We start from the raw sequence: 24,738 nt of genomic DNA, 5'->3' as shown, positions 1-24,738 counted from the left end.
AATTACATGGTCTTTTGTAAACAAATGTAATCTGTGAGTCTGGGTTGATGACTTTAAACTCATTTTAAACTTTTGGATCAGTCTAGATCATGCCATTATTTTGGTGTGTGGATGAGGTGAGTATCTGTCTGCACAACATCACATCAGCCTGCTGGGTGGGATCCAGTTCCTCAAGCATTACAAAATTTGAGGCCTTTTGAGATGAGTGAGGGTATCCAAGACAGCCAGTAAGGGTCTGGCAGCATTAACACAGAACCCACATCTGACCCATGCTGCAGCAGCCAGGCAGGATTCCTGGGGGCATTTCGGAAGGGCTGAGCACCCACATGAGCCATGTGCCTGCTTGGCTGTCCAGAGGATTGAGAAGCAGACCTGCAACAAATGCCCAACTTTTCATATGTCTGCCTGGGAGAGGTGGCCTGCCCTCCAAGGGACCAGGCTGAAATAGAATTTGCTGTCCCTTTCACTAAGAGAAGTCCATATAGAAAACGACATGCACGTGGCCAGGAAACTTGAAGTCAGAGGTGTTCTGTGGACTTGTAGCTTAAAAGACAAATACATGCAGAGAAGTTGGCTAAAAGAAGGATTCTAGTTTTCTGAATAATTTTTGTTTGGTTTGGCTTCAATGCTGGCAGGATTGCAAATTTCATGAGCAGCAGAGGGATGAAAAGACCCGTACTCCAAATCTTGGAGGATATTTGCCAGGTACATCTGCCTTGGGACCAGCTCACCTTGCTAGCCAAGACAGCAGAACTGTGAGGAGTCCAGGGTTCACTCAAGAGTCTTTTGTGGATTAGATCAACATTTTTCAAGACATTTTTCTAATATTTTTTTTTTACTCAGCAAACCATTTTTGATGACTGTGTTTCAGCCAAAAATTTCCAAGAATCTCTGCTTGCAGAGTCTGAACCACACACAGGAGACATTTGCCGTGACTGTTTCTTTCCTTAGGACTCTTTATGGCAAGAAAAATTACACAAAGATTCCATTTATCTAATTTTTGAAATTCATAAGTAATATTTATGCCTCTGACAGGTAGTAGGCAGGTCTCCAATCATTATACCTCACTTCCCCAAAGACAGAAAAGATCTGTGCAAAATTAACATGGAAGAACAAAATACATGTTTGTATTCGGGCACTCAAATAACTTTCTCTGTGTTAAAACTTAGGCTAAAGACTCAGTTATATCAAAATTAGCTAGTTTGGTGTCTCTGTCTCTTATGACTTTCTGACTACGTCATGGTGTTTGGTTTCTATTTCTACAACTATTTATGTAGTGTACAGCTTCTGACCATACCTAATCAGGCCAAAGTTTAGATCTAGTTTAAAAAATAATACTTCTACATATTAAAAAATATTGTAAAATATTTAATGTAAATAAATAAAAAAGATAACCTCACTTACTACTGTTTCCCCCCCAGAATCCCACACTTGAATTGTAGGCATTTCTTGTTTTCAACCTTGCTGGATTAAAGAAAAAAGCCTCCAATTTCTTCTATTTTGGTTTCCCAAGGGAATGAGACTTATGATGCTATTCTGCCTGCCTGTCAGTCATCCTCTTAATAACTTTTGAGTCCATTGGCTGGTCTCAGCCACCTTTGACACAAGGTAGCCACCTCTAAGATATTACATTCTGACACATTTTGTGCGAATCAAGACGTGTGTCAAGGAGAAAGATTTTATTAGAAATGTATCCTCCCACAGGTCAGCAGCCACCCAACCAGTCAGCAAGTTGGTGTGGGCCTAGTTCCAGGCTGGCTGTCACACCTGGCTGCGGCATGGGGCACCTGGAAATGTGAATCCAGGGTGGATGTGGCAAAGTCTGGAATTGTGGGAAGGGTTAGGGTTAGAAAACACAGAACCATAGAATGGCTTGTGTTGGAAGGGACATAAAAACTCTTGTTCCATCCCTCTGCTATGGGCAGGGACACCTCCCACTGTCCAGGTTGTTCAGGAACCCAGGGGGGACTGGATGAAGGGACACCAAGGAAGGTGACTTTATTGCAGGAGTGTGCCTGAAATGAGGATGTTAAAACCAAATCAATAAGGATATATTGCTCAATATTAATAAGGACCCAGGCTTCTGCCAGCACACAGAGGGGAAGGTGAGATGCATTTACAATTATGTTTGTGTGTTTTTTATCCAAGCTAACTTGGTGGGTGACAATGAATAGTCAGACAACTGATTATTGAATGTTTGATGATGTTCTATTTAATCTCAGTCCAGAGTGAATATATTTAATGTCTTGATTTTTCTATTGAATATGTTGTGGCATTGGTTGCATACAATGCTTTCTAACATCTTATTAACTAAACAAAATCACAGAGTACTTTTAACAATGAGTGGTTTGTTTGGCTGCATTAATATAAATTCAGATTCCTCTTACTGTCACTGCATGCATATGAACCATATCTTTCAGAAAAAGAGATTGATTCTCTTCATGAAAAAATTTAAAGACACTCCCATTACCCCATATACTCCTCTACCTGAGAAAATTTCTAAATTTCAGCAGCTTTTGGAGTAAATAAACAACCCTTGGAATATTTCATAGTGTGTTATGGACCTGACTTGCCAGATTTTCAAACCCTCTGCAACAATTCAAAGAAATTATTTGATATTTTGCTTTTGTTCTTGATGTTTTGGGAGAGGAATATTGGGAAGGATTCACTGAAAGAGAGCACCAAGCTGGGTGTCATTTTGTTTTGAAAAATGCTATCATTATGCTCTGTTTATTAATCTGTTTTTGGTGTGGTGTGTGTTCATCAGGAGGACTCTGCAGGCAGAATAAAATTGAGAGTATGAGACAGATCAACCAGCAACTGCTATTTGACACGCTCTGTCCACTGGCCTAGTTTATTATACCTGGAATGAAACAACTAAAGCACTAGGGATGAATATGTCTCAGTTTTCTGTAAAATGAACTCCTGGGTTTTGCTGGTAGTGGCTGTTGGTTTTCATATGAAATTAGTAGTGTCTCATTAAATGAAAGGCAATTATATGTATTAGAAATAATGATAGAATCATACAAAAAAAAAAGTCAACCAAAAAAATATCCCCTATGGATGTAATTTTAGAAATGCATTATGCAAGGGTTAATTTGTGAGCTGGGTTTTTTTTTTTCTTCCCCCACGTTTTGAAAGCTTTGCTGTAATTTTGTATGAAATTTGAGATCAGTGAGTCTATAATATCTAATGAATAATTTACTACGCCAACAGTCTTTCTGTGGAAGAATACTAAATTAATTAAGGCCTGGAGGAATTTCCATGTGTTTAAGCCACATTATATCTTCAAGGTTTTACTGCTTCAAAGTCACTGAGATGAACTCCTGGCTTTTCAGGTGTTAACAGTCCCAGGAAAACAAGATTGATGCCCTTGCTTTAGCCTAGAAAAACTAAAGGGCTTCAGCGTGTGTTTTGTGTGAATCTATTAAAAGAATAGTTCTTTGCACTCTGTTCCCTTATTTTTTTTGGATGTTGTATTTACAGGAACTGCTCTACCATCTCCCACACCCAGAGGTACTTTGCTGGGGTGGATGGCACATTCTGAGCCTGCTTGTTAGGGTGGTTAATTTCTCTGGGTTAAAGGAGGTGGGGATCCTCTCCCAAAAAGACAAGTAAGCTGTAGCTGAGCTTACCCCTTCCCTGAAAAGCACAAAACTTACTTCTAACCACACCAGCCTGTGCATAAAAGGGATTGCTTTTGGACCTGTTGGTCAACCTTGAGAGAATCAGTCAAAAACTTTTTATTTTTTTGAGTCTCAAGCCATAAGCATCTCTCACAGCTGATGGTACAGCAAAGGCTGGATATGGTGAGAATGCCAACCTGCCACACACACATTGTTTATTTAAACAGGACAAAATAGCTGCTTTCCAGCTGCTCTCGATGCCCTTGAGTTGAAATGCAAATACAGAAAAAACATGTGCCACTATAACCAGATGACAGTCGTTCCCCTTCCCTGGGAACCAGTCAAGCACAGAAAAGAGGAAATCAGTCCCTCTCTCCCATGGCTAACCACACACATCATTCTCTCCTTGCTTCCATCTGCTGACCAACTGCCCCAGGCAGGATAATTTGACCCTCTGTGAGAAACCCTTCAGAGGTCCCTCATTTAGGCTTTCATCTGGTACACAATTTATTGAACCAGTCTAGTACTTACAGATGTCCTGGTCTGGGCTCACAGGTGCTGTGCTCTTCTACACCACTTCTGTGTTATCCCCACTTTAAGGTTAATGAACTGGAGTGCAGAGGGCACTTTGACAAAGGTTCATTAGGACATCTGTGACACATTGCCATGGGTTATTCTTGCTGAGGTGCTGTAACACACAATGTGTCTGTCCCAAGAGTTGTAGCACGATGGCACTTGAAGTGAAGGGGAAACCACCCTAGCAAGGACAGCAGATGCTCAGCTGTATTCTCTCAGGTAAGCTTAGATCTGAGCTCCCTTCAAGACCAGGTCTTCAACTTGGTCTTCCTTCCAAACACTGGAAGGACTGTTTGGACCTGGTGTGCTGCTGCTGCTGCTGCTGCTGCAGAGCCCATGGACCATGAAGAGTACTGGGCCTAAACCCTCTCCTAGCTTTGCAGTGGGGTTTGGGGAGACTGGTCCCTCAGCACGGAGCTGTGTCCCTTTCTTAAAACCATGTGCCAAAACCACTTTGCTGAACCAGGACCTTTCTGGCACCACGACCAATTTGTACATACAGTAAATCAGAAAGGAACCAGGGCAAAGACTTGAGATACAGAAAGCTGCGGTGCCCGATTAAACGTGGTCAAATTACTGACTGTGTATGTTCAGGCTACTTCAACAAATTAAAAGTGGGGCCTGGAGGAAGGATAGTCAATGAGGCCTGTATGATTGTAGAAGGTGGGGGGAAGTCAGGCTAGGGGTGCTCAGCAATACCCAAATTGTCCTGTGTGCCAATATCCAGGGATAATTTACACATCAAAAGGAGAGGGCGGAAATGGACATGAAAAGTGACAGCGATTGCCAAGTTAAATAAAAGCCCCTCAGTGAACATGAAGAGCAATAAGAGCCATTTGGAAAGTTGGCTGGAGAAGAAGAGGTTATGTGAGAGCTTATACCCAACCGCCTTCTTGGCCCCTTGGGAACCAATACAGACATGGAATTCACTTGACCCGCAGGGCTGAGCAAAATATGGCCACACATCAGTAAAGCCTGATGCTTAAGTCATAGGAAACAAAAGCAGGACTGTGCCAGATGCCAGACGAGTGGGATCAGGTAGCAGGAACCACAGCCTGACTTCAAAACGCCTGAGTAAATCTGGGCTGCTAAATTTCCACTGGACCGAATCTGAAGAAAATAAAGGAGAAGGAGAATGTTGTTTTTTTCTTCTCTAGCCGGATACTAGAGGAAGAATACAGGTTGAATTTGAATAAGCAAGAAGCAATATTTCTAAGACAGGGTGTTTTTTGAAATATGAGGCTTTGTAGGTTTAGCATTAAAGCAATTTCTCTTCTTGTCATGAATCACTGAAGGACAGACACCGTGTTTAGGTGGGATATGAACACCCAAATACTTCCTTGCCTCTCTGCCCTTGATTATATATATTTTTAATCTCCTTTGCTTTGAGAAAATTCAGAAATTCAGTCTTGATTTTTCCCATCACATCCCAGTCTCACTTTCTACTGCTGAATAGCTGCTTAAGATACCTTGTCAAACAGTGTCGTCCTGGCTCACTTTCCTAAGAGATGGTGCAAATGATCTGGGCTTTCCAGAGCAAGCACAACGAGAGCAAAACTAATTGCTGCCCCAAGCAAGAATCTTCCGATGAAAAGCTGATCTATTTTACACAAGCCCAAACCTGAAATAACTCCACAGACGTCAGTGCAATCACTCTAGATGTGCAAGAGAGGCGAATCTGCCCTCAAGTCCTCTGTCTTCTTTCCTGGGGGAGGGCAGCCTGGCTCAGGAGTCAGGGAGGGGGGAGAGTGTCGGCAAGGATTGCTGCCTTTTTATACAATCTGCATCAGTTTTGTGATCAAAGGCGAGAAGTGACCAGAATAGGCAGAGGCCTGGGCTTTCCCATTCACATGGCTCAGGCAGGCTTAACCCTGCCCGCTTAGCGCCGGGCTTTGATGCGGGGAGTCATGTGCGACTCCACCGCTGCGACGCTTTGTTCCAGGCACTGCTGTGCCTCTGTGGGGGGAGAAGCAGAGTGGGTTTGAAATCTTGGCTGGTTTGGACACACTAAGGCTCAAATCAGTCCAGCGTGCAGGGGTCCATGCCTGTACACCCCTGAGCTGAGGCAGGGTGAAGCCTCCAGCTGCCGAGGTCCTCTGCTCTCCAGGGAAGAGCCAAACACCTCTTAGGGGTGGCTCTATCTTTGGCTGCCGTACGGCGGGGATTGGATTACAAGCAGCTTCATGCTGACAAGGCTTTGGAGGAATAATAATATCTTGAATATTATGGAATTTGAGGAATAATAATATTGGGGGGATAATAACATCCTCTAGGGAATGAGGTTGTCTTTCTTCCTTACAGCCCTGGCACAGAGAGGCTATAGATTCTTACATGTAATGGGAATTAGCCATTCCTTTAAGACGTATGTGCCAGTTCCAGTTAAAATGTTCCCAGCATGTGTGCTGGCACAGCTGGGATGGGAATCTCCCTGCAAAATAAAACAACTGGGGCTTCCAGAGCTGCTTGAAATCACTCTGCTTCCTCTGCCTGCAAGGCAATAGCATTTCCCTTGGCATCTGCTCTTCCTTTCTTCTTCCAATGAATTAAGGGCCAGGTAGACTTTTGCTCCATTGTATTATCTTTAAGACCCGGACTCCCATTTGCTGTGCTTGTGCAATGCTCCATCAGTTCAAAGGAGCTATGCCAGTGTAATCCAGCTGAGCAAGCAATACACCATACAGATGGTTTGGGATACTGAACTCTGAATTCAGGACAATGATGCTGAAAATAAATAACCTGTTTTTTCTTGCTAGAATACAGTGCATAACTGATTTGCACTGTCTTTACAAATCCTCTTTACTAGCACCAGATTTAATACCCGAGGCGAAAGGAGAAAGGGGTTTTTTAACGGCAAAAGGACATTGCAGCAACACGTCTGGAGCACGCAGGGTTCTAAGGCTTTCTCACAGGGCAAGGAAAGTCCCTTGGGATGAAAACCCTACTGCGTACCAGAGAGGGGAGTGTGTTTCAGCATTTGTCCTGGCTGAGGAGTCCTCCTTGACTGGGAGAGGTGAGCAGGCTGCCAGCCCTGGGGCAGCATGAGAGCTGTGTGAACTGTGAGGCCAAAGACCTGCCACCCCTGGGAGGGCTGGCTGCTGTCACATGCTGTCACTGGTCTGCTGCAGCCCTCTCACCTCCCCTGCCAGCTCCACATGGGGAGATGCCACCAACCCAAGTGGGAGAAAAACTCGGTGAAGCATAATACAGCTCTTTCCTGGCTGTCCCTGCAGAACAGCAGGGGGATTTGCCTCATAATCCAGAGGGATCAGCGGGCTCAGAGCGCTCCTGAGCTCTGGAGGGAAGCGCAGGACAGGCTGGCAGAGGCACGGCCGAGCTCTCAGCGGCAGCAGACAGCGCTCATTGTAGCTCCGCTGCTGCCTGCTGGCATCTCCCTCCTGGGGCTCCGGAGCAGCTGCTCGCCCGCCTGGCCCGGCAGCCAGCACGGAGCGGGCAGCGCCGGACCCCGATCCTCACACAGCCCCGAGCCAGGCCGGCCCCGGTTGTGGGGGACCGGACCCCGCTCCTCACACAGCCCCGAGCCAGGCCGGCCCCGGTTGTGGGGGACCGGACCCCGCTCCTCACACAGCCCCGAGCCAGGCCGGCCCCGGCCGGGGGAATCGCTCCGGGCAGGGCCGGACCCGGCTCCTCACACAGCCCCGAGCCAGGCCGGCCCGGACCCCGCTCCTCACACAGCCCCGAGCCAGGCCGGCCCGGACCCCGCTCCTCACACAACCCCAAGCCGGGCCGGCCCGGACCCCGCTCCTCACACAACCCCAAGCCGGGCCGGCCCCGGCCGGAGGAATCCCTCCGGGCAGGGCCGGACCCGGCTCCTCACACAACCCCGAGCCAGGCCGGCCCCGGCCGGGGGAATCGCTCCGGGCAGGGCCGGCAGTCCCGGGCTGTGTTGATGCCGGCCCGTCAGCCTAAGCACCATCTGCTGAAAGGGGACCGCTGCGGAGGAGGAAGCAAGGACAAGGATGGCTTCTCAGAGATGCAGACAGCATTTATTTATTTTTTCCTGATTCAGTTGGATTGTTAAAGGGAAAAAAAAAAAGTAGCCTGTAGTACAAAATCACATCTTTGTCAGCTACAGATGTGCACATGTAGTGTATAAAGCTAATGGGGAACAGCGACCAAACTAATTTGAAAATCTTCAGAGCTGCTCCTGAAAAAGAAACAACCCCATAAGAGAGAAACCAAGCCATGCTGCCCAGATCTCTTTGTCACAGGTCTCAGGAGAGGGTAGAAAAATTAAATCAAGCTCAGTGGGCTTTTAGCTGCCTTTGGAAGAAGTTTCTGCCTGGCATGAAAGCCACAGCCATGGCAGGAGCTCGGAGGTGCCTTTCAGATGATTACATTAGCTTTGGCTCCAGGTGTCCAAGGCAGACAGCTGACAATTACACCTTTTGTTTTCTTTTTCATGTTTGACAGCCAGATGCCTTTTTGATCTGCAGTGTGCATGTGTGTGTACGTGTATATTTATATATAACCTCGGATCTTTCATTCTGACAGAGTCACAAATGACTTATCTGAGCGTTTTAACAAATATAGGGCTGATTTACACACTAGACCATCAAATGAAACGGTTCCCTTTTGGCACTTGTCTTCCCCTGCAGTTTTACAAAACATGTTCTTTCCAGTGACACTAAAATTATAAGGCTGTTGTGTGGATTTCACTGAATAAAAGCTGATCCTGTAGCTGGTTTCCCAAAATAATTGTAGAGTTATATGGCAAAATTTTATTGCTGGACTCTGGATTTTAGAATCCCATCCCACAAGAAGGCCTGCTGTGACTGCATGCATTTTGTGCAGGATGCCTATCTAGAAGGAAGAGATGGCTCAGGAGCTGAGGGATCTCAGTGATGGAAAAGCAAAAGGCTAAGCAAAGAAAGAGCAGGAGCTCTTTCTGCAGCTCTGGAAGTCAGACAAACTGAGCAATTCCTACTGACTTCATGTTGTGCAGCCCTTGCCAGAAATATGAAGAAAATATTTGTATTAGTTCAGGTATTGCAAATTACTTTTTCTGCCAAAGAAGAGTTAAAAATGAAAACCCCCAAGCCCCTCTTTTCCCTGCGTGTTTACTACTGGTCACTGCAGGAGACAGAGTATTGGCTTGGAAGGCCTCTTATTGACCTTATTACATTCTTACAAAAGGCAAGTTGTTTTCTGGTTTAGAATAGAGATTTTCTGCTCAGAGAAAAAAAAAATCTTTGCTGGTTATTTTTGGCTCTAGAGGCAATGCCACTGCAGGAGCTCTGTCCTCACAGGTAATGGTGCAGCCTGTGGGGGACCATTAAGTGGTGTTCTGAGAGGCAAAGCGGGCACTTCCAGGCTGGGGTTATGATAGATGAGTTTAAAACCATGGTGCTCACCACAGCATTCACAGCCTGCCATCAGAATTGCTTCAGAATAAGGCAGCAAAAACATCTGAGCAAACAGTTGTTGTGAACAAGAAAAAGTCTTACTGAAGAAGGGGATTGGGCTAATTAATGTGTGACCTTATGGTTCAAGCCAAGACCAAGACTTGCTCAGACTGCAAAATTATGGACTGTCATTATGCGAAAGAAGACTTGTTCCAGCAATTCCTTCTCTTTCCAGGGACTATTGGCTGGGGAATAAGAAGCCTGGGGTGAAAAAATTTATTTGCCTCTTGGGTTGATAGGGGCAATGAGGGAGGGTGTCGCAAAATAAAATGTTTCCATTTTTATTTTTTTTTTACTACAGGAGTACTGATGAATTGGAAGGAAAACCAGTACAATTAACAATAAAATGTTGTCCCTGACAATGGAAGGTAAGTCCTAGATGCCTTAGAGGTAACAGGTGGTACAGAGCTCTTTTGGTAACAAAACTTCTGAGAATACCTTGTGCAACAGAAGAGACAAAGAGAAAGCCAGGGGCTTATATTTCATAATGCTCTGGGAGCTGAGCTACCCTCAGAGGAAAGTTAACACTGTCAGTGCTTAGGGTGCCACATATGCCACCTTTCTGAGTCTGCCTGTGCAGGATGTGATGTGGAGAGTGTGTGGGATGCATGAAGTCTCTGAGGAAGACCAAAGTAATACTCCTGCCTAACCCTATTTTGATTGCAGTAAGTTCCTCATTTAATATTTATCACATTCAGAATTCACAGGAAATCACTGTAAGTTGTGGTTTTAATAGAACTTGACCCTGTAAACCAACTGATCAAATCTTGGGTCAAGATGACATGACATATGCAAATCATATGCAAAGCTCACGTACAGCTGCATGTACAAAGATCACACTCCACCACTAGCAAACCTCCACTGACATCAATTAAAGTTTTGCCCAAGTCAGCTTGAGCTCTGTACACAGAGCTGTATGTGGGCTTTGCGTATGATTTGCATATGTCATGTAATGTACAATGTGGTATTGTGTACTGAGTGTCTCATCCTAATTAATACATGATAGAAAAACTCTTAGAGAATAATGATTAAGAAAAAAAATTGTGCATAAGGAAATTGCTTGCAAATGACCACACTGGTGAAATTATAACCCAGTAATATTGCAGTCCCATTTATTTTCTGTTAGGTTTAATCACCACTAATAATTCAGTTGAGGGTAATTAATCTTTGCTGATCAAAGTACAGGAAAGCGCTGAAGTACTGTAGCTGCATCATAATGACATGTAATGCTGATGGCGCACAATTGCCTGTTTGCAGAGAGATGTGAAGATGTCCTCATCGGCACACAGTCAATGAATGGGAGTTCATTATCACTCAGTACAGGAGAGAAGCTCAAATAATAAAGGAAAAAGCCCAAAAGTACATACACAGGCAGATGCTTGTGACTAGAGCTCAGTTTGTTCCCTGAGTTGGAGGGTATGTGCAGGGAAGCTGTGGTAGAGACCAGTGAGGGAAAGGACATTCAGTATTGATTTTTTAAGATCACTTTGTCAGGATAAGGTTATCAGCTAATGCTGCACTGAAGGAAAAAGGGAGTTTCAATTCCCAAACACTCCAGTTCCCCAGCAGAGAGTGACTTTCTCCAAGTTCTTTGTATCAGTCATTATCAACATGGAACTTCATGGGACTAGCTGGTACTTTCTTGGCAAGGACACCTTCTCTGGGTGATGTGATGAGGTCTAAATGACTTGTGCTTTTTCCCTTGAGGGAGGTGGTTGATGAACACAGGGAGATGGACTGTGGGCAAAAGATCCTGCAATGGAAGTAGAGCGTAGCTGAGAGCTCAAGGGAGTGGATAACTAAGGTTAATTTTTGTTCTTCCTCTACCAGTTTTTGAAGAACTTTTTCAGATCACGATTGTGCTGCTGTCCTGAGCTAGGCAAAAATCTAGCAGGACAATTTTCACCTATATGGTCAGAGGAAAGGGACAGGGGCAGGTTGCCTCCTGAATTGCTTCATGAATATATAACATACTTGAACTTAGAAGGTTTGAAGTCAATGCTGTGCTATGTTGAGTTTTGCAGATGACATTTAAAAATCCCAACACCTAATTTATTTAGTCAGGTTTCATTTATTTTAATCTTCCAGCCAAACCCTTGTTTGGGAACTTTGATCTGAAAGCAGTGTTTCTTTTCAAAGTCACAAACCCCCCCCTCTTCCATGCTTGAATATTCTATTTAAAATTCTTTTGATATTCTCTTCTATTGAAACTGCCACCAAACATCAGTATGTTAAAAAATCAACACCTATTACTAAAAAGACAGACAGTATTTAGAGCTACAATGGTCCTGAAGTACAGTGAATCAAAACTGGAAATCCATCAGTTCTTTGGCTGCTAAATGATTTCCATGCTGGGCTGGCATTTATCTTCTAGAATAGAGAAACCTTTCAGAGAACAGCAAATATCTGGCAGGGGGCCAGAGGCCTTGGATATAAGACAATTAGCACAACCAGGGAAAAGAAGGGCTTCCGGAATTAGAGATGAATAAGAAATATTTGTAAAGTGCACTTTAAGTTATTGGTTTGATCACAGCAAATGTTTGTCACTTATTTCTCATGGTTGCAAATGTGCTGTATTACTTGTCTGGTTCTGCTTTCTTCTGTAATTAGTTTCACCACTGAGTGGTAGGACTGGTACAAACCACACTTGTTTTCCTCTACTTCATCTTTAAAAGACTACTTTGTTTGTTTCAAAAATAGGGAAAACAGCAAGTTGTTAGTTGTTGCAAAGATGGACTGCTCCCTCCTAGTCTGCTGGCTTCCTCTCCATGCACAGCTTTAATTAGATGTGGGGATTTAAGCCTTTACATTCTGAGGCATGTTACAGTCAGACTAATAATTAGGAGGATATATTTAGATGGTTTAAAAAACCCACTCTACTTCTAAGAGTAAATCTTGACGATTAAAAGTGCCAAAGGGTTTCCAGGCTCCTCACAGTATTGTGAGCTGTAAATTTGCTCATCTTATTGACAAAGAAAAATATCCCAATCCCAAAACATAAACAGACTGTCAAGTCTTGAATATTAAAAGGTTTTAACCATCTTGTGCTACTCCGTTAGAAAGACAAAATACATTTTCATTGATTAAGGTCAGACCATCTGAGCCTCTGGAAATTCTTTAGGATTTATCTTTTAAAGATGAAGAATTAATGATAATATCATAACCTTGCTGAGTGTTAGGGACTGAAACAAAGATTTACTTGAAAACTAACATGGGTGAGACACTCTTCTTCATAATGAAGCCCAGTTTAAGCCTCAGGTGGGATATCATATCTGGTTTTGGACACTACACTCCATGAAAAATGTAGGTCAACAGAAGCAAGGTAGGTAAAAATACTGAAAACATGACTCTGAAAAAATTTGGGCGTGCTTAGTCCAGAGAAGAACAGACTCTTGTGTGATTCAGCAATCTTCAGATGTGCAACAAGCAGCTGCAGAGCAGAACAGGCAGTCTGTTCTCCATAGCAGATGGAAAAGGAAGTGATAAGCTTAAAGTTTAGCAAGGGAAATTTCATTAAGGCATTAGGAAAAAACTTCCTGATGTAAAGGTATTTAAGGACTGGGTTAGATTGCCTGGGTTAACTGTGGAGGCACATCGAAGGTTTTCCATAGCGAGCTAATGCACTATCTGTTCAAAATTGTTTAAGTTGCTGTCCTTGCTGACATGAATGGCTCCTGATGTTGCTTTAAGTATTGAATGACAGAATTAAGATCTTCCTTATCCTTTTCTTCTCCAGGCTGAACAGCCCCACCCCTCTCAGCCTTTCCTTACAGAAGAGGTGATCCATCCCTTCATCATTTTTTGGTCCTCCTCTAGACCAGCTCCAGCATGTCCAAGTCTTTACTGTGCTGAGGATGCAGTGCCCCGTGTGGGGTCTCATGAGTGCAGAGTGGGGCAGAATCACCTCCCTACACCTGCCCATGCTGCTCTTGATGATGCTCAGGATATGGTTGGCTTTCTGGGCTGTGTTTATTAAGTCCAGCTTTTCATCTGCCAGTACCCCAAAGTCACTCTCTGCAGGGCTCTTTTCAATACCTCATCCCCATCCTGTATTGATACATGAGTTTCCCTGTCCTGGTGCAGCACCTTGCACTTGATCTTGTTCAACCTGATGAGATTCCCATGGAGTTCTCAAGCTTGTCCAGGTCCCTCTGGATGGCATCCTGTCCTTCTGGTGTGTTCAACAGCACCACTCAGCTTGGTGTCATCTGTAAACTTGCTGAGGGTGTGCTTGATCCAGCTGTCTGTGTCTGTCGGTTAAGCGGTACTGGTCCCAGTACGGACCCCTGAGGGACACCACTGGGCACTGGTCTGCATGTGGACACTGAGTTGTTGACCATGACTCTCTGAATGTGACCATCTGACCAGCTCCTTGTCTACCAAACAGTCCCTCCATCAAGTCCATATCTCTTCGATTTTGAGATGAGTATTGTGTAGGACCATGTCAAAGGCTTTACAGAAGTCCACATAAATGACATCTGTAACTCTTCCCTTGCCCACTGATCCATCACAGAAGGACACTGGGTTGGTGGGACATGCCCTTGGTGAAGCTGTGCTGGCAGTCCCAGATCACCCCCCAAGTTCTCCATGTGCCTTAGTTTTGGGGAGGATCTGTTCCATGATCTTCCCAGGCATAGAGGTGAGGCTAAGTCAGGGTTCCCAGAATCTTTCTTTCTATACCTTTTTAAGATGAGTACAATGTTTCCTCTCTCCCAGTCACCAGGGACTTCTGACTGCTGTGACTTCTCAAATATCATGGAGAATGTCTTGGTAACTACATTAGCCAATTCCTTCAGGACTTTGGGATTCATCCCATCAGATCCCATGGATTTAGGTGTGTTCATAATCCTCAGGTGGCCAAGAACCTGATCTCTTTCTGTGGGAGGGACTTTGCTCCCCAAGGCCCTGCCCTGAGGTCCATTCCCTTGAGAGGTGTGGGAAGACAGGTTGCCAATGTATCTGTTTATCTATCGTGATGAAAATATAGATGAGAATGAAAATATTTTTCTCTTTAGAGGTTGCCATGGGATACTATTGACTATTGAAAATCTTTAAAGTATTTTTATTTTGGTTTTTTTTTTTTTCTGAAAATCAAAGTGCCCTGAGAATCAAAACATTTCATTTGGAGTTCAGCCAAAGCAAGCCAAAAGTTGTACTTTGGCAACTCAGTGAAGAGTGCCTGATCATATGGGGGCTTATAAGAGCTACAGCTTTGTCTTAGGCCATGCCGTGGTTGCTGTTCTTCGACTTTTTCCTGATTTCTTGTTGCCTTTCCTCAGTGGAAAACTGCAAGGCCTCCAGGAGGGTACAGTGCAGCCTGGTTTATGGACACCTTTGTGGATCTGAGGAGCTCATGCTACAATTCCCATGGGCACATCAGTGGCTTGAGGTAGGCTATTCTTGTTTCCAAACTCTGAGATAGTTCACTTTGAAATGCCAGAATATGTTGAATGTTGTTCTTTCCAGCCAAAAACCACCTCTTTTTATTGTTTTTTAGGAGATTTTTTTAGAGAGTTTCTATTTCTGGCAAAAAGCAACATTTTGCATTGAGAAGAGTAATTTTCTGTATTAGAAAACACAGGAAAGCAGAAAATTCCATAGAAAATTAGGCTTTCAGTGAAAATAAGCAAACAACCACCCCTCTCTTGCTCCTTTGCTGATTCTCAGTCTGACCACACACAGGGAATTCCTAAAACTAAAACTCTTTTTATGGTGTCCAGCACAAAATGAAGTTCTAGGATGTAGCTATGAGCTGCAACAGCATTCACCCCTCCATGGAACCACCCTGGGGAGACAAGTTCCCAACTGGAGTGTGAACAGAGGTAATGGGAATGACCTGTGGTTCATGATCCCAATTACTGTGGGGGAGGACATGGCAAAGCTCTTTCCTGAGTGTCTGCTCCCTTGCAAAGCTTGATAAGAGGGAGGTCTTATTATCAGATCCTCCTGCACTGTTCTGTCAGGTGAGTTGGGTCCATCTCCTTCAGGGGACACCTTCCTTGTGATAATTCTGCTCCTCTGGTTTGTTAGGAGCCCAAGCCCAGGCTTCCTAAAGGAGTTTGGCTCCTTGGGCATCATTGAAAAAATGGCTGCATTTTTTTGCAACAGTTCATTTTACCCCCAGCTCTTTGGCGTCTCTGAGACTTTGGCCTACCCTTTTCCTCTTGTTCAAATGACTCCAAAGTGCTTTGAAGGTCTGGTTTAAAGGGCTTCCTTCCCTGCACTGCTAGTAGTCTGGAATAACTGCACCACAGCACACCCTGGCCCCCTCCCCCCCCCATTTTCTTCCATATCAAGAAAAACAAAATAACTCAGAGCTGTGCAAGAAAAGCCTTCCCCTGTTGAGGTTTTAAGCCCAGATGGAGATGAAACACCACACAGCTGCTTGCTCAACCTCCCCTCTTTCCTCTCCCCCACCCTGCTGAAATGGAGAGGAGAATTGAAGTAAAACATGTATGTTGAGATAAGAACAGTTTAACAATTGAAAATTAAGTAAAATAAAATAACAATGGTAAATGATAATAATAAGGGAAAAAACAAGTGACATTCAACACAGCTGCTCACCACCCACTGGCCAGTGTCAGATCCCCCTTCCTGAAGGCAGATTGGCTCTGTCAGGGTAACTCCCCCCAGTTTATATACTGGGCATGATGTCCTGTGGTGTGGAGTATCCCTCTGGTCAGTTCAGGTCACCTGTCTCAGCTATGCTCCCTCTCAGTTTCCTTTGGGAACCTCCTCACTGGCAGAGCATGGGAAAGGAAAAAAGAAAAGAGTCCTTGACTTGAGATAAGCTCGACTTAGCAAAAACCCAAAACATCAGTGTGTTATCAGCATCGTTCTCATTCTGACTCCAAAACACAGCACAGTAACCACTACTGACAAGAAGTTAACTCTGCCCTAGCTGAAATCAGGACATCTCCCTTTTCCCTTATTTCTTTTGGCTCTTTCCCAGCCCTTTACAGGTATCACAAGGAACTCTGTGCAGGGCTGGAGCACCAGCCCCTGGATTTTCATTACAATAAAGCCTTGTGACATTAATGCAGCTGCTGGAGCATAACTGAAGCCTTTAAACTGCCCTTTCCTTTGAACAGGGACAGGTAATTAACAGGGTCTGCTATTTGATTACTTGTAAATTTAAAGCTGTATGGAGACCAGCTGTCTGTGCTCAGAGTAGCTCCATTAGGAGAAAAGTGGTGTTAGAATAAAATTCCTGCTGAGGTGATGCTCTGTTCCAGAGCTCTGGAGTGACCTGTGTCCCAGCCCTGTTTCTTCCAGGGACCTGGTGTGGGGTATTTTGGGGATCTGTCAAAACTTTATTCCCTCCTGGCTGTAATATCAGCGTTTTTGTGTCACTCCTCTGAAAGCTGCTTGAGGCAGCAGGCATGTCCATGGTTAACTGTGATGAGCCAAACCTTCACCCATCCAAACGAGCTACAGATTAGTGACAAATGCCAGCTCCAGGCTGAGCCTCGTGTCCTGAGTTTGGGTTGAACCAGCCCTGTGTTTTATGGCACACATAGAGTATGCCTGGCTCCATGAGGGGAACTTGAAAAATTAGCACACACCAGGCTGCTCTTTAGCAATGTCTTGGGCTTGGGAGGTGAGGCCAAGCAGCCCAGGCTGCTGGGAATTTCAGTGGGGAGCCCTCTGGGCATGACTCCTTCTGTTGTTCTGTGTTGTAGTTCTGGGGAAGATCTGTCATGTCAGAACATGCAGGGCGGAGACATCCTTGTAATTCCTTGGGAAAAATAAAAAGAAGCCCAAGTTAAAGGCTTTAACTGAGCTTCATACTACTGTGCTGTATATTGGTACATCTTAAGCTATCCAGTAAAGAATTAATTAAACCAAATAAATGACAAAATAAAGACAGTTGCATGTTAGAGACAAGGAGGAACATTCTCCTAGCTGTGTGCCTTGGTCAGCCAGGGAGCCTGTAGATATCCCCATGCTGACTACAGTTGTGCATGGGGTTCTTCCTCCTGTCTCTCCAGTCTCTTGTCCTCTCTCTACTCCTAGCTCTGGTATTAGCATTGCATTCTGATCCCAGAACTCTGAAAAAAAGGGAAAAAGAATGCAGGAAATTTGTCTCCTTCCTTCTCGTACATTGCAAAGCACCGTATGCATAGGAATATGCTGTCAGCATTTCTAGGAATGGCTCCTTCTCAGAAAAAGGAATTGGGACACTGCAGTGCCCCTTACCCTGGGTGTGACCCTGTGCCTGCAGTTCCTGTACAACACAGGCAGATTTCCAGATCAAAACTGGGAGCAGATTGGGCAAAGAGTTTCTCAGTGACCCATCAAAGTGACAGTCCTGCTATTCCTGTGATTCTTGTCACTCAAACCAGGTGCCTTTTTCACCAGAATTGGGATCCTTTGCCTGCTACAACTGATCTTAACTGCTGCTGAGCTCAGACTTACATGTCTGGAACTCAGCTGCCCTCCATCCTACTCACAGCATTTTAACTGCATGTGGAATATTAATTACAGGTTGTCTTTTTCAGACCTGGATTTCTACATTACTTGTTGCTTTAGGAGCTGAAAAAATGCCACAAGAGACAATGGCTCTACAGTGGCTTTTAGCCTCTCAGGACAAATCCCAGAGCTGACATCATCTTCAATTATGGTGCACACTCTGACATAAGGTGGTAAATTATTCATGATTTGGCAGCCACCATAACTGGAGAGCAGCTTTAGGTAACCTCACAGCTGCAAGTCAAGCTTGTCACCACAGTCATATTAGGCCAGTGGCCTATCTCTGAAAACAATACTTTGGGTGACAGTGATAGGACCTCGGTGTAGATGTATGTGGGATAAATCATTTCCCCTTGATTTCATGTGAGTTTCTTGGCTAATATAGGCAGAAGGATTAAAATCCTTCCTGGATGAGGCCATGTGGCTTCTGCCCCAAAGCCTTTGCAGTTTAAACCAAAAGAATGCCAAGTGAGGGTTGAACACAAAATTGCAGCAGATTTTGTGGGCTAATGCAGGGCAAAAAGGGAGTGAATTAACAACCTTGGACAGGAAAACTTCCCATCTTGTTTGAGAAACACTGTGATCACTGACCAAAGATGAAGGACAGACCTGAGCCCATTGGACTGAGAGGAAAAACAACCATAATACGAACAGGTGAGGGCTGTAATTAAGACTTGCAAGCTTTTAAATTTTAAAGAACTCAGATGACCAAAAAAAGTATACATAATTCCAGCCATGGTTATATTAAGGACAATCCTCTTCCTACATATTGATATCAGAATCCTAGAACAGGGTGGAAAGTTAAAGCTGCTGTAAGCAGCCAGTGTGACTCTTGTAGGTGATTCTGCATCATTTCACAGAGAATTGAGGTAAGACTGAGGCCACCATGGGGGACAGAAGGGGAGGAAATATTCCTTGTCATCAGTGTTTTGCCCCTGTGGAGACTGAGGACAAGCAGAAAGCAGCATCCTGGCTGGTTGTCAGGCCATGAGAATGGGAACATGAGGAATGGGAGAGGAAACCCAGCACTGCAGCCTCCTGTGGTTCCTGGAGGTTCTTCTTTTCTTCCAGGAGAGAAACACCAGCAATTTATGCCTCACTTCAGCACATCACTGCTGCAGGCCAGAAACCACTGTTCAATCCTAAAAGGCAATTCCTGATGTCTGATAAAATGCATTTTCTTCTTGCTGTCCTGATACTTATACAACTTTACCAGACACCACTGTCATCATCACTGTAATAAGAACACATTAATTAATCCAGGAACCCTCGGGAAAAGCAGCCGTGCTCTTGTTTCCTTTGTGAGAAATGTATCTTGTTACTCACAGAAAACCCCTTTGCATCAACTTCTCTATTGATTACTCTGTTCATTGAAGACTTTTTTCACTCATAATCAGTCACATCTAAATAAGATGTAAAGTAGAGGCTGGAATAATTTTTTCAGAGAATGTTGAAAACTGCAAATGACCATATACTCACAGATTTTCACAGCCACTGGGGACTATTATGTTCTTTACCTTGACCTCTTGTAAAGCTGAGGCCAGAGAATATGACCAAATAATTTATTTATATGGCATTAGAGGAAACATGTTCTTTTTAAACTGCATTTTAACTAGTTGTTGCTCAAGGAATGTGTGTATGTCAGATTGCTTTTATGTTGTGCTGAAAATACAGTTTCTTTCCATTCTCATTAAAAATTTCAGTCTGCATTTCCTCCAGATCCATGGAGCTGGCTGTGCTGGTACCTGATAATGCCAGAGACCCCAGCAGCTTTCTACAGTGCTGATGCAGTGGCCTGTGCTCAGGTGTTTGTTTGGAGTGTACCCAAACTCCTCATGAAGGGGACAAGAAGAGAAATTGCACGGACAAGAATTAAATGTTCTTCCCTAAGCTGAATACTGAAAAAAGGATATGTTGTGCACCTTGAAATAATTTTTTCCTGCTAAAGGATGAAATGTGGGGTAGTTGCCCAGGAAAAAAAATAATGATTTGATTTTTTTGAAGGCAATTTGAGGTCTATTCCTAATCCAAGAGGACATAATGGAGGAGGATCTGTTTCTGCAGGATACCATCCAGGCTGGGATGAGCATTGCTGAGCTGTAACAACAGCTGGAGTCTGCTTGGACATAGTTGTACTCATGACCAAAAACTCCTCTTTGAACTGGAATGTCCTTTTTGCACCTGTGATGTGCCTGGTTAATTGCAATGATAGTGCATGACTGGGGGCAAAGGGGGAGCCCTTGGAGAAAAAGGTGAGTGCTTGGAAAAGGAGACTTGGCAGATTTTCCTTAATGACTCCTGTCTCTTTTGGGGAAAATCTCTTCCACGGAAAATAAATTGAAAGAAGGTAAAAGTGACTGATTTTAGAAGCTGGAGGAGTAAAATCTGACAAGGTAAAGGTTTAAAGTGCTGTTTGGTGCATTAAAATGATTGTTGTAGCTATACTTGGAATGTGGTGCATAGGCTGACTTCAAAGGAAAATGGTGCTGTAGTTAATATCTTCTGAGATGTTAAGAAGAGGAGTGTCCATCAAAGGATAGATACTGGCCTCGGAGAATGAGAGTTATGTATATTAAAATACTTCTGGGTAATGACTTGAATGCACAATGTCTTAATGAAGGATAAATAAAGGCCAAACGCTAATGCCCCTTCCTATTAAACATGATGTACCAGCACCAGCTGAAAATAGAGCCCTTTGCAGGCAGGCCCTTTGAATTTCTGCATCTTTGAAGAAAAGGCTGTACAAAGATTGGTAAGTGCATTGCCACTTAGCAGCTGTCTAGGAGAACCAAAACATACCAGCACTACTAGCTAGTCTGCCAAATCCCTCTGCAAAACAAAATCCCAATCAAACTTTAAATTGCAGGAAATCAATAATTGTATCCAATTATGCAGGATAAGTGATCTGGTGCCAATCTGATCTCTCACACTTGTGCAGGGTAGACACAAGTGCAGGGGGATGCTGGTGACAATTTTTCCTCCAGCAACATGTGATGAACATAATTCTTGTAAGTGTGACATTTCCATGGAAGTTGGTAATCCCTTACCCTGCAATTCAAAAGAAGTGGATTTGAATTTTATTTTCTTTTTGGCATCTACTCACACCTGAGTCGGTATGATTGCTCAAAGGTGGAAGACTTGGATATGAAGCAAACAGATTCCTCTCCTCCTGCTGGAGCCATAAATCAGCATTAGCATGTTCCTGGCCTGAAGCCTGTGTCCTGCCCCCACCTTCTGCACCAGAGGAGCTGGGAATGTCACATCCACAGATCCTGAACCAGGGAAATTCTCCAAAATCTTATCACCCCTTTGACTTTCTCATGCAAGCGTGCTGCCAGAAGATGGCCACTGAAAGAGACCTATTCTCTGCAGCTCACAGCCTGTCCTGGAGAGCAGAAACATGTTCAGTGCTGAACACTGCAGAAGGGCAACACATTTTCTGAGCTTGCTGGTGAGCTTATGCAAGCAGAGCCAGTTGTGTTTGCACATATATGGATTATTTTGCCTTAAAAAAAAGAAGTCCTACAACCAAAAAGCCACCCAGAATTCTAAAGAAGCAGAAGACCAGATTTGATGTTTAATCCTGTATAAGTTACTGTTAGATTTATAGCTAATCAGTGCCAGGGAGTGGCACGCTTGGAGGAAGAGCCAGTGCCTGCAGCAAAAATCTGTTTGTAGGAAGCTGTAGTGATGCCTGTCACTGTTAAAGAATCTGATTTATGGAAGAGAATCACAAGCTTTATGGAAGGGAATTGTGAGACAGGACAGACAGCATGGAGAAGATGTAGGGGATCTAACAATACTCAGCAGCGCTTCTTGAAAGACAGAAATAACAACATGTATCAGCAGCAGGTAATCAGCAAATTGCCCAATTTGTAAGGCCCCCATCACATTTTTCCATTTGCCCCTTTATACTTTGGAGGCCTGGTGTGTCTGAAAGCCAGCACACAGCCAGCCCAGTTTCCCTTCTGACCAGCACTGGAGTGAGTTTTAATGAGAACTGGAGTGGTGGTGGTGGCAGAAACACGTGCTGCCAGAGTGACATTCTCTCCTGAGCCTTGCTTATGGTAACAGGGATGCCTGCTTCTGCTTACATTCTTGAATATTTTAAACCTGACATTCATACCCTGTGTTTTACTACCTGCAGGTTTGGCATAGTTAATGTGATTTGAAAAAAATTCAGCACTGCACAGAAACCTCTGCAACAAGTGTTGTGTATTAACCATGTATATATGACAGAAAAATGTGTATCCAACTAAAGCCTCTGTTACATATACACACGTGCCAGCAACACCTTTAAAGTCTTCAGCATTTGGTTTTGGTGCTTAAAATTCAACGATGCTCATGCTTCAAAAACTGGAAGGATAACACGAAGACATGAGGTGCCTCAGGGCAATGAAAGTTACTTCTTAGAGGTATTTGTGACACATGATTTAAAATAGGATGCTTAGCTTTTATTACTCCAAATCATTTCTGTTGGCCATAGATATACAGGAATAAAGTAAATCCATTCCTAGTCTGTTACTTCTTCTCCTTCACTTCCAAGAAATGCAATTTTTGTTTTAAAAAATGTACATGTAATTAAAGGACATGTAATTCAGCAGAAAGTCTTTAAAATGCATAACTGATTATCTACTTCCTGTAATTGCTGGTTTGTATATTGAAACTTAGATTGAGTTGGCAGACAATAAAAGATTATTTTTTAATTAGATATACTCATCCCTATCATTTGGGAATAGGGGATATTTTCCACCACTGCTATTTTTCCTATCCGGGAACACGCACTAATCTCTTGCTTGCTATCAATGTCATTTTTTTCCTAAATGAGGAATAAACAGAAGCTGCCTCTCTTGCAGAAACAGCACAGCTAGGCTGTGTTTTCAATTTTATAGGACAGTGGTAGCAGGATAGTTTATATATATAATATGACAAACAGGACGACTACGTACCCTGCCCAGTTTAAAGCTCTGAGATTCACTTACAATGCCCCAGGAAATATTTATATTCATTCTTCATTATAAATTCTGCTTTTGCATCAGAATATTGTCAGCACAAAATTATCACCTCCCAACTATTCTATTATAGGGTCCCAAACTAATTTTTTTTCTTTTCCTTGTGACAAATGAAGCAATTGTCAGCTGTATTAAAAGGCATCTCATGTAACCTCCTGCCCTGCAAGCTCCATCTTAAATGACAACAACATCTCTAGAGACCTTTCTCTGCTTGATAATGGGATCTCAATTTATAAATCTTTTCTCATGTGGGGACAACATTCCAACATTCCTTCAACAGGGTCCCACACCTCTCCCACTCAGCCTGCCCTGCTCCATCTGCGCCGCTGTCATGTGGTGATCAGAACAGTCATTTCATGGCAAAGTGATGGGTGGTTTTGGGTCTATTTTTAGTCATCCTTTTCATGCAATTCAGCCACCAGAAAAGGAGGTGGTGGAATCAGTGGCCAACCTTCCCAAGCCTTCTGAAGAAGCTGGCATGAACCTGTGCAGGCACAGCCCATCCTGGGTTCACATTTCTAGATAGAAAAGGATGTTTTGTGATTTGGGGCACGTGGCACAGCTATCCCTCTAACTGAAGCTACATCAGATTTTGCTTGCCCCTAACTTTTGATTAACCTTCTTTCCACACCTCCTTCCTATTCCAGACTGTGCCTTATCACAGCACTGCCTGTGCAGCTCCTGCTCATGCCATACCTGATAGCTTTCCCTCTTGACTACTGTAAATCTCTTCCTATTGCATTTTTTTCCCTGCAGGCCTCTCTCTCTAAACAAAAAAGATGTGATTCTTCTCTCACTCCCACTGGCTTTAACCTGTTGTAGTTTGCCATGTCATTATTCATGGTTTAAACGAGGCTAAGTGAGAGAAGAATGCTGCACAGCGATTTTCATTATGCCAAAGCCATGCTATTCTCTGCACGCAGGCTCTGGTATTATATCCCCCTGTCCCTTTACCACTTTCAAAGGCTTCCTTTTCTCCTGATCAAGCTCAACAGAATGCTAAAGACTTCCAGAGCTTGTTTTTGAGCTTGCCTGACCCTGCTCCTCTGATCTCATATCCACTCCCACACATGCTTACTTGGATTTTCTAATCTGCCTTTGTCCTGTGGCTGCCCAGCTCTGAGCATCTGGGTGTTTGTGGTTATTTATGCTCCCCATTTGTTTGATGTGTCAAACCTGTGAGTCATTTTCCCTCTCAGGCTCACCTTTGCAGCTTCTCTCGCCCTCTCAGCTGGCGAGCAGGCGCCGCTGCCACCCTCCCTTTCCACCTCCTCAGGGCTGCACTATGACACCTCACTGCACAGCTCTGGTTGGGTTGACCTGACTCTTTTCTCTTTATGATTTCACAAGACCTGGTGGTTTTTCTTTCTTGCACCAAGTTTCCAGAGAACCCTCACCTGGCTGGTGTGTGTACACACAGCCACTGGGACACGATGCTCTTCCCTTGACATCTTCCTCCAACACAGCTGCCACACTGCCCTGTCAGACACTTCACAACAGACTCCTTGCTCCAGCACTGTCCATCCAGCTGCTTTCCACCTCTTCTCTGGCCAAAGGTGTCTGAGGAGGGTGATGGGCTGTCCCCTGAAGGCACATGTGGCTGTGTCCTGCTGGGCACAGCAGGATCTT

General features: G+C 44.0%; 1 long non-coding RNA gene across 3 annotated transcripts in view; it reads left to right on the top strand.

Annotated features, from left to right (window-relative positions):
• LOC107206408 overlaps positions 1–22,808 on the top strand; it is a 41,782-nt gene extending 18,974 nt beyond the window's left edge. The window contains exons 1-4 of one of the 3 annotated variants that reach the window (XR_004497971.1): positions 4,270–4,421; positions 9,927–9,993; positions 14,905–15,014; positions 19,801–22,808. This is a non-coding gene — a long non-coding RNA (uncharacterized LOC107206408). Of the gene's footprint in view, positions 1–4,269; positions 4,422–9,926; positions 9,994–14,904; positions 15,015–19,800 lie in introns of those variants that run through there. The other 2 variants (XR_001522404.1, XR_001522405.1) reach the window with 2 other exon arrangements.
• Positions 22,809–24,738: the final 1,930 nt, after the last annotated feature.

Source organism: Parus major, chromosome 5, assembly GCF_001522545.3.
Source record: "Parus major isolate Abel chromosome 5, Parus_major1.1, whole genome shotgun sequence".
Taxonomy (NCBI): Eukaryota; Metazoa; Chordata; class Aves; order Passeriformes; family Paridae; genus Parus; species Parus major.
The sequence above is the reverse complement of the archived record's forward strand: the minus strand, read 5'-3'. Positions and strand labels throughout refer to the sequence as shown.